This window comes from Zonotrichia albicollis, chromosome 5 (genome assembly GCF_047830755.1).
Source record: "Zonotrichia albicollis isolate bZonAlb1 chromosome 5, bZonAlb1.hap1, whole genome shotgun sequence".
NCBI lineage: Eukaryota > Metazoa > Chordata > Aves > Passeriformes > Passerellidae > Zonotrichia > Zonotrichia albicollis.
The window spans coordinates 68,772,137-68,784,566 of NC_133823.1; the positions used below are offsets into that span (position 1 = coordinate 68,772,137).

The following is a 12,430-nucleotide window of genomic DNA, read 5'->3' on the forward strand; positions in this document are numbered from 1 at the left end:
GTTGCAAGAAGATAATATCAGTCTTCTTGAACACAGAAAAAGCAAAGTTGTTTGCTTCCCAGAGTGAAGACTTCTAAGGAACTCAAAGGATGTGAAGAGACACACAGTTTGGCAGATTAAGGAGAAAAGGATCAAGGTACAAATGAAAACCTGTTCCAAAATGAAACCTTGAAAACCACAGATCTTTTCTTAAGTAATTTTTCCCCCCTTCATTTCCAATTATTTACCACTCTACAACTCCCCTGCTACTGCTGACCTCTCCCTACTTCTGCTTAATCAACAATTTCTCTGGCAGCACTTTCCTGTGCCTCCTAAATCCACTCAAAGGAGATGACTGAACACACTTGAGCTGGGAAACTCGGTATCTTAGCAAAAAAACACCTGGAGAGGTTAACACAGAATTCAGAAAAGTAATTTGTTAGCCAAGTAACAAAAATATTTGTTGACTACCTCTATTTTTCCTGCATTATTACATACATCTCTGCCTTTTCCATATAGTAACACGCCAGCAGCAGCATTTTTGCTTTATTTTTCCACTTAAAAAACTAATCAAAGTCCTTAATTAAATGACAATTTCTTCATGTATCCTTCTGCTTCCTTTACAAACATCTTCGATTCCTAACTTCCCATTTATATTCATTTATTCTTTGTGATCAACCTTTCTTTTTCCCATTTGTTTCATTATATATTACAGCTGCTTTCTCTTCCCTGTAAGCCAGGCTAGTTTTCAGCTGCTGAAAAATTTTCATTAAAAAATGCCAATGAACTGACCCTGAAACATTTCACTCCAGACATCCCTGGTTTGATAAAACTTTTGTCAAAACCAGCAGAGGATTGAGGAAATAAACTCAGATGGGATTCCTTGGGACTGCCACAGGGCCATGCACTCACACTGTGTTCCTAGCTCTGGGGAAGATCCAACAGTAGAACAAATCAAAACAATAAGCAAGACCAAAAACCCACACACACAACAAGCAAACAAAACTCAAACCATACCACATTTTAAATTCTCAGCGCTTAAAAACAAAGGAATGCATTTCTCAAACACTTTCAAAATAGAGACAGCTGACTACTGAAAAAATACAAAATCACAAACCAGATTCTAGGGCTCAGTATATGCTTGTCTATATTACCAGAGCTTTATTAGTCACCCACAGCTCCCTCAATTGCAACATCCCGTATTTTTTAATTTGTTCAGCTAACTCCTGGAAGGTCTGGGGAAGCGATGGCTGTCTCTGTGGCTGAGGGTGACTGACAGCTGCTGTGCAGGCACACGTGTAATGAGTGTCACAGATAACACAGGGGCCCGCTCAGACAGTGCCACTGGGAGAGACAGCTTGTCTTCTGGCAGTTTGTAAATAGCAATCCGCTGGGAGTCGCAGGGATTGGAGTTACAAGTCACTTCGCTCCTGCCTGCTCTCTGGGGGAGTCGGGAGAATAAACAAGCGCTTTTCATCATGGCACTTCCCATCCAGGGGAAGACAGTGCCTGTTCAGAGCAGAGCCTTTCAAGGGACAAGCTGTATTTTGCTTTATCAACACCCCAGTCTTGTAGTTGAGACTGCAGTTGTAGCCAAATAGTCACCACAGAGCTGGATTTCCACAAGATGGGTTTTTCTGCCACGTTACTGTTCTCTGCTCTTTTAAACACAGCACACACGCCATGCACAAACGGTGGGTGGGAATTCTAAAAGTAAAAGTCCTTTAGAGATGTATTACCATGAGCATGACTTATTACTGCCTATTTTACCTAGTTATGCCTGGACACAAGAACAGGCAGCTTAACAAGAATTCTCTCACACATCAATGCAGGCAGCATGTTTACAAGATAAACTTTTCCCATTCACAATAATAAGCATTTCCCCATTTCCCCCTGGTCGCAGACATCTTTTCATTAAAAATCCTTTCTTAGGATTTTTCTTCCTGAGAAGCTGGGAGGCCTCAGGAACAAAATGCAAACATTGATTATCTGCTGCTGTGCAATGCAACAGGTGCATCTGTGATTGGCCCATGTTGGATGTTTGTAATTAATAGCCAGTCACAGCCCAGTTAGCTTGGACTCTCTGTCTTTATTATTCATTCCTTTCTATTCTTAGCTTAGCCAGCCTTCTGGGATGAAACTTTTTCTTCTATTCTTTTTAGTATAGTTTTAATGTAATATATATCATAAAATAATAAATCAAGCCTTCTGAACATGGAGTCAACATTGTCGTCTCTTCCCTTACCTTAAAAGCCCTGTGAACACTGTCACATCCCCTTCATTTTTTTCCCCTGCTTTGTTTCTCTTACTGCCCCTATCATGAGAAGAGCAAAGCAAGGTTGAGCAGCAATATCTGGAGTTTTTTTACCCAGCAAAACACAGGCACTAGGACAGCTTTGGAATGCATACACAGTCGCTGTCTTTTGGCCTGGATGTCCCTAAGACAGCTGACAGGCAGGACAGAGCTGTAGTCTATAAAGATGTACCCAGGAATTGTCACTGAACAGGCACTTTCAGAGAATTCCCTGCATCCTGAGGTTGTGTGAGAGGCCAAAGCCAGCAGGTGGCACTCGGAAACATGCACCAGAGCCTGGATGAGAGCAGGATTTTTGGCACGACACAACTACTATTTCTCAGCAGTACCTTGTCTACATAACCAGACACACACACAAACAAATGTGGAAAATAAAATTGGTCTGCAAGGAGTCTGATTTTTAATCCAATATCATAGAAACATCTATGAACTCTTAGTCCCAAGTGAATAACTGTGTCAATGGGATCTCTGAAGTCACACTCACACAACCCAACCAGGAAAATTCATGTACTCTTGTTCCATTTCCTTCTTCTCTTTATGCCAGTGCCATTTGCCTGCACAAAGAGCAATCCCATGCTTGATTACATTTCTTCACTCTCAAGAGAGGGAAGAAATTTTATCAGGCTTCTGTAACAGGTATGGGATTGGGTTCCTTTTTTCCACTGCCTTCAGTGCTCAGCAGTGAAATATCTGAACACCTGCAGGCAATTGTACCTTTTCACTGAAGATGATGATTCGGTTTTTTTCCAACATTTTTGCTGTGTGCCCCTGCAGCTTCTTTCAACACATAGCCATTTGCTCAAATTAGCAGGTGTCCAAGCCCAAAACTAAAGCTTGTTTAAAAGTTTGTCTGTGTTGGCAGGAATTTATCACTGTTTTATTAATGATTAAACCAAGATTGCTTTGGTTTTGTGATAAGGCATCACCAGCCTTGTCTGTCATTGAATAACAAGAAGTCAGTGCTGCCTGTCATTCCTAGAAAGACACTGAATCCAAGGCTGTCACTTTAAGCACAGCTCTCATTATTTATTCTCTTTATTCTACACAGCCTGTTATCAAAATAGACTTCCTTTCATATTTTGCTTTCTTTTTTTTCAAATTTTAAAACTCGACACAGGTTGGGGTCTTTTCTCCCATTATTAAACTTTCTGCAGGGAAAAAAAAAAAAAAAAAAAGCAAACGTAAAATAATTTGCAAGGTTGGATCATAGTGCAAAAATATTGTTCCTAAACTTTTATGATTTCTAAGGCTGTGTCCTACAATTTATAGAGGATTTAATATGTGAGTCTTTAAGAACAAAGCCCATACTTTTTCTGAAAGTCTGGCTGTAAGACTGATTCAAGCAGACTCTCTAAAGTAGCAAGACAACCAAGCCAACCAGAAAAGTCATAACAGAAAAAAGTAAAAAAAATATTTACACCTCTTTTATCCTTTTTGTTTTTCTTTTTTAAATGTGACCCTTATTGTTCATCCAGTACCAGGGCAGAATCAGCACAAAAAGCCCAAAATTATTTTATTCCTTCCCACCACCGAGAAATCCAATGAAACAAATCTCTTCATTCAGATTTATACAGCAAATAGCTTGTGAGATAAAACTGTAAGTTCACAAGTACTTAAAGACATAATAGTTTATGCAGTGCTTCATGACCTCTCATACTCCCAACCACAATGTTGCTGAATGTGTCTCCTGATAACAGGACAAAATGCTCCATGCTCAGATTTAATTTTTAAAGATGTACAAACCTGTATTTTCTTCCTTCTAAATGACCAGACAGGATATTTCAGAGATGTTTCTTCTTTTCCTGCCAACAAGAGGGATAAATAATGTGAATATTGTTAAATTTACTCTGTCTCTTGTTTTTTACTCAAACAATTAGAGTGTGTGTTTATCCAGAGAAGCCGAGGGGATTATTTTCTCCCTTTTATTTTTTTTTTTAATTTTTATTATTAACTCCAGTTCAGCACTCAAATGAATAAGCAAATAAATCTAATTCTAGTTAAGGAATTTGTTAGCTCACCTTACAAAGTGCAACCTATTTTTGGGTGAGCCAGACCCAAATTTTACAGCCCTGATTAAATTAGTCTCAAAAGTGAAGAGATCATTTTCTTCACCATTGAGTCAGAGATCTGGCACAACAGTTGGATTTCAAAGGCAATACTCAAAAATTGTCAGCTTGCAAGGAATTGTCACATACTTCAGACTTCATGTTTTGCAAGTTTCATCTTTAAAAAAAATATTACTGCCCCAATTACTCCACTGCTCTTGTCTCACATAAAATTTTAGTTTAAAGATGAAACAAATAAGCTTTTGAAATATTTATTTTTATTGTAAAAGAGAACAAAACTACCTTTGTGTTTCCTCTTTCTCATATTTTTAAGGTGACATACCCTTTCATGCAGATATTATTCATGTTACCGTTAGATTACATACTTTGCTTATAGCTATGAATTAAATATTAAGTAAAAGTGAACTGCATTTAAAACATTAATCAGAAATTACTTACCTGCTGTACAGTGGATGGCAGGAAGGACTGCACGTTGATCTATTTTAATTAATTCCAGCTGACTTAATTACACAACTTGATGGTCTTTTCCTTCTTTTTTTTTGCAAGTGGATGATAAACTTCAAAAATTCTGCCTGTCTCCTAAGACTGAAAAAAACCCCACCACTATATATTAGGGAATGCAGAATGGCACATTATTAGTGTTTAACGGAGAACATATTGTAGCTAGTAAGGAATTTTTCCATTGGTCATCAGGCCATTTCTGCGCAAAAAAACCCCACCAACTCTCAGAATCATTTTATTGTCCTTTTCTGTGTTCCTGCATTTAAAGGAAATTCAAATTTCAAAAATCTTGATATTTGACACCCTTTAAAACACAAACTCTATTAATATACCTATCTACATTAAACATACTTGCACATGAAAATAAAACTATTTGCATGCATCCATTCTTGTTCCTAACAACTGATAGGAATCCATCCTGCTCCTAACTGTCCTGCAGAGTTAAGTGTCCACAATCCATCCGTGCATCCACAAAAACAGATTAATTAAGGCACATGGATGATTTCAAACCTTGCTAAGCAGTAAGTTTTCAGTGATAGCAGCTGGAAGTCCGGCTTCTTCATTTTTAAAATAACTGTCTTGAATAGAGAAGTAGAAAACCAACATAATCACAATATTAGCATAGTATTTTTAACTAGAAGGTTGGGATCCATAATGAGGGAGAATTTTGTTTTTTCTCCAGTTGGAAATAGTTGCAAGTGCTTATAAAACCCTAAATGGAAAGCATTTTTTAGAGTTATAGAAGGTTTTAGCCAATTTGTCTTTCTTAAGTTGTATTTTTGGAGTTTCTTTAGCAGAAAGTTTTACAAGCCTTAGAGTCAGTAAATGACATGGGTGTCAGAATATATCTGCACAGGCTCCAGCTGTACAGAATATGTTGACATTTGGAAAAATATTGTTTCTTTTAATCAGATTTTTATCAAAGGAGTGGAGTCCTTCATTCTGAGATGAGTGACTATAATTAGATGGTTCTCCAACCAAATCCTCCTACTCTCCCAGCTTTTGATACAACAGTAAGTTATCTACTCATAGAATAAGCCCTGCACTGAGCTAATGAGATGCACAATAAATGCATCATTAATTTATGCTAGATGCTGTTCTGCTCCTTTCATATCTATTGTCATTATCCTCCCACAGCACTCAAGCTAATTCTAATTGATGGTTTCCATCAGCAAATTAAAAAACAATATACTCCAGACTGTAGTGATGAAAAATATAGAGAGTAAAACAATATGTTCTAAAAGAACACTACACTTTGTTATCTTTATGGTGCAGAATGAAAGACAAATTAGCTAAAGAATGCCGTGCAAGTCTTTTTATTGCTTTTATGATAATAAGAAGATACTCTTTATTTGTTTTGATTGGATGGTACAAATTCATTGTCCTGTTACAAATTATTGATATGGTTGAAAGTCAGCACTGCGTGATTTAATGTGTACAGGTGTTTCCTTCTGATAGTTTACATTTACAATTTAAATTGCATTTGGAAAGCTTAAATGACTAATCCTCAACTTGTAGGCATACTCCTCTATGGAAAATTAAAATCCAGTGTCAAACACCTTTTTTTATTTTTTTTTGTTAAGTACACTATTGGTAAAGAATTTTTTACTTGTATTGTGGAGAGAGAATTACAAAGTTTTGGGGGAAGCTGAGGCAGAGCCAGACAAGGGCCGTGCTGAGGCATCTATATTAAAAAGTATAGATGTAAAATATAGACACCTCTTCACAGAAAACTAAAGCTTCAGAGAAGATTTAGAAAATCTTTCACATGAGCCACTCCACCATCCCCATCCCTCTGAAACTGGACTACAGCAGCAGCTCAAACGCCTTTCAAACACAACTTTTCACAGCTTTTCAGATGCTTTCCTCAAACAACTGTCCTTCCTTTCTTTGATCTGCCAGGGAGCCTGGACCTCTGGCCCTGCCCAGCTCTGAACTCAGCACCTTGTGGTACATTTGACATCTCCAGCTCGTCTCAAGCTGTAACATTTCTGTACTTTCTGAGCTTTCATGGCTAATGTTAAAAAACCAACATGGAGCCCAAGCAACCATCACTGTTTTCAACTGGTTGACAAAAAGATGAACTGCGCTGATGTATGGGTTATGGCTTCACGTCACTGTCATAATTTCTGGAAAAAATCCCTTCACCAGAATTTCTTCTTCTGGGAAGCTGAGAAGCCTCAGAGAAAAATAACAATAATTATCTGATTGCTTCTCCTGTGTTTTGCTGCTTTGGAATGTGGTTGGAGATTGTTTATCCAACATTTGAATTGTTTTGACTTAATGATCAATCATCCAGCTGTGTCAGGACTCTGGAAGGAGTCACAAGTTTTTCGTTCATATCTTGTTAATCCTTCTGTCTGTATCCTATCTCTATTCTTTAGTATAGTTTCAGTATAGCATTCTTTAATATAATATAATACCATAAAATAATAAATGAGCCTTCTCAGAACATGGAGTCAGATCCATCATTTCCTTTCTGCCACAGGAAGTTAATTGCCTCCTACAAGCCATACCCTTACAAGACAATTTTAGTGTTCTTCCTCCTTTTCTCTCATGCCATGTGAGTAATAACCAGTCCTCTTACTTAGGTTTCCATTCCACATGTACATTTGTGCAAATTCCACTTCCTTGGGCACACATCAAAGATCAACAATGTAGTTTTATAATTTTTTCTAACGTATTCCATAAATAACCAATGTAAGTATGGTTTCACAGTTGATATTTGACATATATTTAATATATATTTCTCTGATATTTTCATAAAATGCTGTTCATCTGCTACCATGATTAACACTGCCTCTGACCAACCAGAGAAGTTCTACTGACACATGAACTCATACAACTCCAGCAGATTTAACTACACAACACCAGCAGAATGCCACTCAGAGGAAAAATGCCGTGTCTCAAAAAGTAGATCACAAACTGATGAGGAGCCCACAGCTCCCAACACACACTTGAAGCAGCCACAGGCCTTGGTTCTTCTGTCAAAATTTATCAAAGGAATGGAGCTGCAAAGGGGAAGAGCTCTCTGAGGGCTTGCAGAGGCAGCAGGTGGTCATTCCAGGTTACTGCTGCTAAAAGGAAGCATTGCACAAGTGCATTCACTTTTAGCACCCAATTAATATTTTAAAGAGATTCTTGAGCGCTTATTATCATTTTATTATTTTTTTTCACTTTTATTGTTTGAATGCCCTCTGAGAACCTTGAAAATCCATTGTATTTTCCTATTAGTTTTGTCCTTTTCTATTTGACACACTTGTTTACCTGAGTTCCTTAGCAAGCCTCAAATTAACATCTTTTTCTTTCTCCTTCCCTTCCTTATCAGGAAAATCCATCTTGCTGGAAGATATAATATCTTACAGCACACAGCACAGAACATCACAAAACCCAAAAAACTTCATCCTGACTTCCCAGAGCAAGACAAGGGGTTGAAGAATCACATCAAAATATTGACAGCAGCAATGAAACAGCAGCTAGGCAGTATTTGAGAAGGGAAAAAATACTGGTTTCTGAGAGCTTGGGTTAAAACACACCTGGTTTCAGACAGCTTGGTATTTTAAAACATCCCAGGTTGGATGCTCGTTGAGAGGCTCTGCAGGCACCTACTGTGGCAAATATGTCACGTGTCCCATTCTAGCATTAAAATTTAGGTTGTTTACTTAAAACATCACAGTCAGTAGAGGCAACCTTGGACTCTAACTACACAATTAAGGTAGATACCAAATTCAGAGCTGCAGCCCTGAAATACCTAACTCAGCACCTGTTGAACCTGAGGGCCCCTAAAGCCATAGCATGTGACATGTAGGATTTCCAAGCTATATTCTTTTACAAGTTTCTCCTCTTTCCTAACTTGACAGAAGCTTTCCATGCCCTCAGAACTGCCTCACTTAAAAGGAATTGACACTTCTAAGGCAAACCAGCAGGCAAGCAGTCCCACCTTTGCTTACAAGGGGGCAAAATCCAATAGTCAATTCATAGGTGAGAGGGTCTGCAGGTAGCTGCTTGTCATGTGGCAAACTTCCACAACAGTCAGTGAAAAAAAAATTCAAAGCAAAGAGGCTCTGAATTGTAATCAGGACAACACTGTCTCTGCTGTCTCTTCTGCTACAGAAGTTTAGCTGGGTGATTTTCCTGGCTAAATTAAATGTTTACAGCAAAGAGCTAATATTAAATGCTGCAAACTGGTGTCCTTTGTCCTAAAATGCAAAGAGAGGGTGAAAATAGCATTCATCAGCCTTTCATTCAATTCAGGTCCTGTTCTCTGGGCTGATTGCTGAATGTAGATTGCACAAATGCTGCTGCATGCAGAGAGTAGAGGCCAGCAGTCCTGCTGCAGCATGCCTGAGCATGGTGCAAGCCATCATGTCACTTGTGCTGGCTCTTTTCCTGTGACTATTGCAGCCTTTTCTACATGGTGGACCAGCTTCAAGGGCAAAGTTAGGATGGCTGCTGAGATTGCTGCCCCAGCCAGATTACTTCATGTTTCTCATCACTCTCCTCGTGCTAAAGAAAATACATATTTTCAGCTCTATGACCATCACTCCTGTCCAGCTCTGCTTCAGGAATAAACAGGACAAATGCTCACTGCTTAGAAAAGCCAGTTAGAAACACTTGTCATGAGGAAATAGATCTTTAGAGTGGAGGTGGTGGAAATGGAGATGCCCACTAAGAGCTCTGAGTAGCATGGTAAAGGGTAAGAGGTAAGATTTCAGGCACAGAATTTATTTGCTATTTTTTACTTACTAGTTAAGGCAGCTCGCCATTCTCATTGCATCATTTCAAATGACTTTTAATCAATTAACTCTCCACACACACAATGTGCAGCACTACAGATTGCTTACCCAGGGGTCTGTTTGCAGCACACACCTTGCAGATATTTCTATTCCTTATCAGAATTACCCACAGTGGAAGCAAGCAATCATGATGCCAATAGCTTATGACTCTAAGAGAGATGTAAGGGTGAGAAAGAAAGTTTGGTCAAAAAATCAAAGTGAGAAAGGGGGCTATTAAAAATTACTTTGTGCCTCAAAGCAGATATTTTCTTCTGAAGAGAGTGTGGATTTGTTAATCCCAGGTGGTCAAGAGAAATCAGATCCATTTTTTTGTTCTCTTAATGCAGCAGCAATACCACCTTGTCTTGTCGAGTAGGTGATGAAGTAACCAAGCATCAACAGAAAGACCCAGAAAAGGATTAAATTTAGAATCATGGAATCATTAGGTTAAAAAAGACCTCTAAAGTCATCAAGTTCAACCATTAACCCAGCACTGCCACCATGTTCAGCACATGTCCCTAAGTGCCACCTCCATGTGATTTTTGAACTCTTCCAAGGATAGTGATCCTACAAATTCCCTGCACACTGGTTACAATGCCTAATTACTCAGTGAAGAAATTTTCCCTAATGTCCAATCTAAACCTCCCCTGGTACAACCTGAGGCCATTTCCTCCCATCATGTCACAGTTTTTACCTGGGAGAGGACACCAAGATTGTTTATGCTTATTAATGCTTCCCTTGGAACATGAGGTCTAAATAAATTATAAAACTTCGAATTCCAGAAAAGCATGTGCCTTCAGAAAAAGAACATCTTCCCCATAACCTTCTATCTGCTCTAGATGCTGAGATTCAAGAGAAATTGTCCTGGTATCATATAAACAGACTTTTTCTAAGATTTTACATACCTCAAGGAAGAGGCAGATTTATAGCTTATCTTCCAGTGAAGTGAGGAAAGAATCCTCCACACCTTTAGTGTAACTTTCTTAGTTTAATGGAAAAAACTCACTGTGCTTACCTTTGTTTAATATGCAACTAAGAGAACATCATCCACTGTTAGCATAGTAAAGCTGCTTCATTGTCTTTCAAAATTCAAACTCACAAATAAAGTAATTGTTCCACTTTAGTCTACCTATTTAATAAACAAAGAAGGTGTTTATCCAATTATCTAACAATCTTTTCCCTAATGCCTGGCCTCAGACAATGATTTGAAAAAATGTCATAACTATAAATGTAAACCAACAATTATGATTTTTAATATATTTCCTATTGTAGACTTTGGTAGTGAAAATCTCTTTAAAATAAAACTGCTACAACCCTACTATCACTTTCTTTCCCCTAAGATATTTCTGAGTAGTTAAAAATTTTCTAGCTCCCTTGTCTATATGCCACTATTAAAAACCATTATAAACTATAAAATGTTTTTAAAAATAATTTATTTAATTTTCCATTAGTTTTCCTAATGCAATATGTTCTTCTTGTACGCAGAAAATGCACTAGCTGCTGGTTTTGGAAAACATCTGTATGCAGCATATTGTATAGAATTTTATTTTTACCCTTCTACTTACAAAAAAGAAATCAATGCTGCAGAAATGTGTTGGCCTTTAGGAAAAACTCACCCTTCCAAAAAGTGAAGACTGGACTGACACTTTCATACAAAATTAAGATAGCAGAATTCAGATAGAAATGCATAAGGAAAGAAGCCAGAAGTTGATGGCATTACTCAATAACAGAAACTGAATTTCAGCCCATGGCCCTCACTCTCCACTGCTCCCTTTCTTTGCTTATATTTTCCATCTGATTGCTATCCAATCCAAAATGGATTACTTCAAAAATTCTGCTTACAATGACAGTTTGTATTATGTGATAAATGCCCAGGTTAGTTCCTATCTTCCTTTTCATTTCCTGAATAGAACTGAAAAATCATTTTCCTGGTCTCATTAACGCTCTGCCTGTCCTACAAGAGGGTTCAGAACCCCCTTGGAAATATCCCATATTAAAGGATCACGTGAGAAGCGCAGTAGTAAAGGATAGGAATCAGCAGGGAGGATGAACCCACACATCTGAGCACTGAATCTTGGGTGTCCTGTGTTTCCCTTGGCCTCTGGGGTCACATTAGCCAACAACCAAACTTCCCCCACCTTGAAATCACAACTGTCAGAGTGGTGACACCAGGAGGAATTTGTTTCTACCATGCAATAAAACAAGATTTTTCATGTCGAGAATAGTGATTTCACTTAAAAATGAAACTAAACCTTCATCCATGGGGGAGCTAATGAAGCCAAGTCTAATACACCCCAGTGCTCAGCCTTCTCAGAATATCACAATAAATTTTGATTCTTACATTTATCACCAAAAACGCCACAAAGGCTGTACAACATGCCAGTCTTATCAGGCTTTCCTTCACTGGAGATGGTAATTCTTTTTGTTTTTCTTTTTGCATTCCATTTACCAGGCTTTTTTTTCTGCTCTGATTGAAATTGGCTAGTTAAGTTCAAAAGTTATTGGACAGAGTGATGGACAGAAACAAAGAGGTCTTAAATCATTCTTTCCTTAACTGAAAAAAGCTTTTATAGATATGAAGAAATTAGTTTGAAATAGGACTACATGTACACTCATTTAAAAGAGAGCAAAAACTCAGGCCTTTTGAAGCTGTTAGATGCTTGAATTCTGTATTTAGGCAAGAGAAGGCTTATTAAAGAGATTTTGGAAAGGACCATATGAAATACAGAACAAGAACTCTGTGAAATCTGACTGACCATTTTGCCTCACAAGCAGCTTTACCATGCTCAGAGAAG

The 12,430-nt window shown here is 38.0% G+C and overlaps 1 long non-coding RNA gene across 1 annotated transcript in view; it reads right to left on the reverse strand.

Moving 5' to 3' along the window:
- Positions 1-12,430, reverse strand: part of LOC102062417 (uncharacterized) — an 85,807-nt gene that overhangs the window by 53,651 nt on the left and 19,726 nt on the right. The window contains exons 2-3 of the long non-coding RNA XR_012580299.1: positions 4,798-4,944; positions 4,037-4,095 (exon numbers count right to left, since the gene is read on the reverse strand). This is a non-coding gene — a long non-coding RNA (uncharacterized LOC102062417). The remainder of the gene's footprint in view (positions 1-4,036; positions 4,096-4,797; positions 4,945-12,430) is intronic.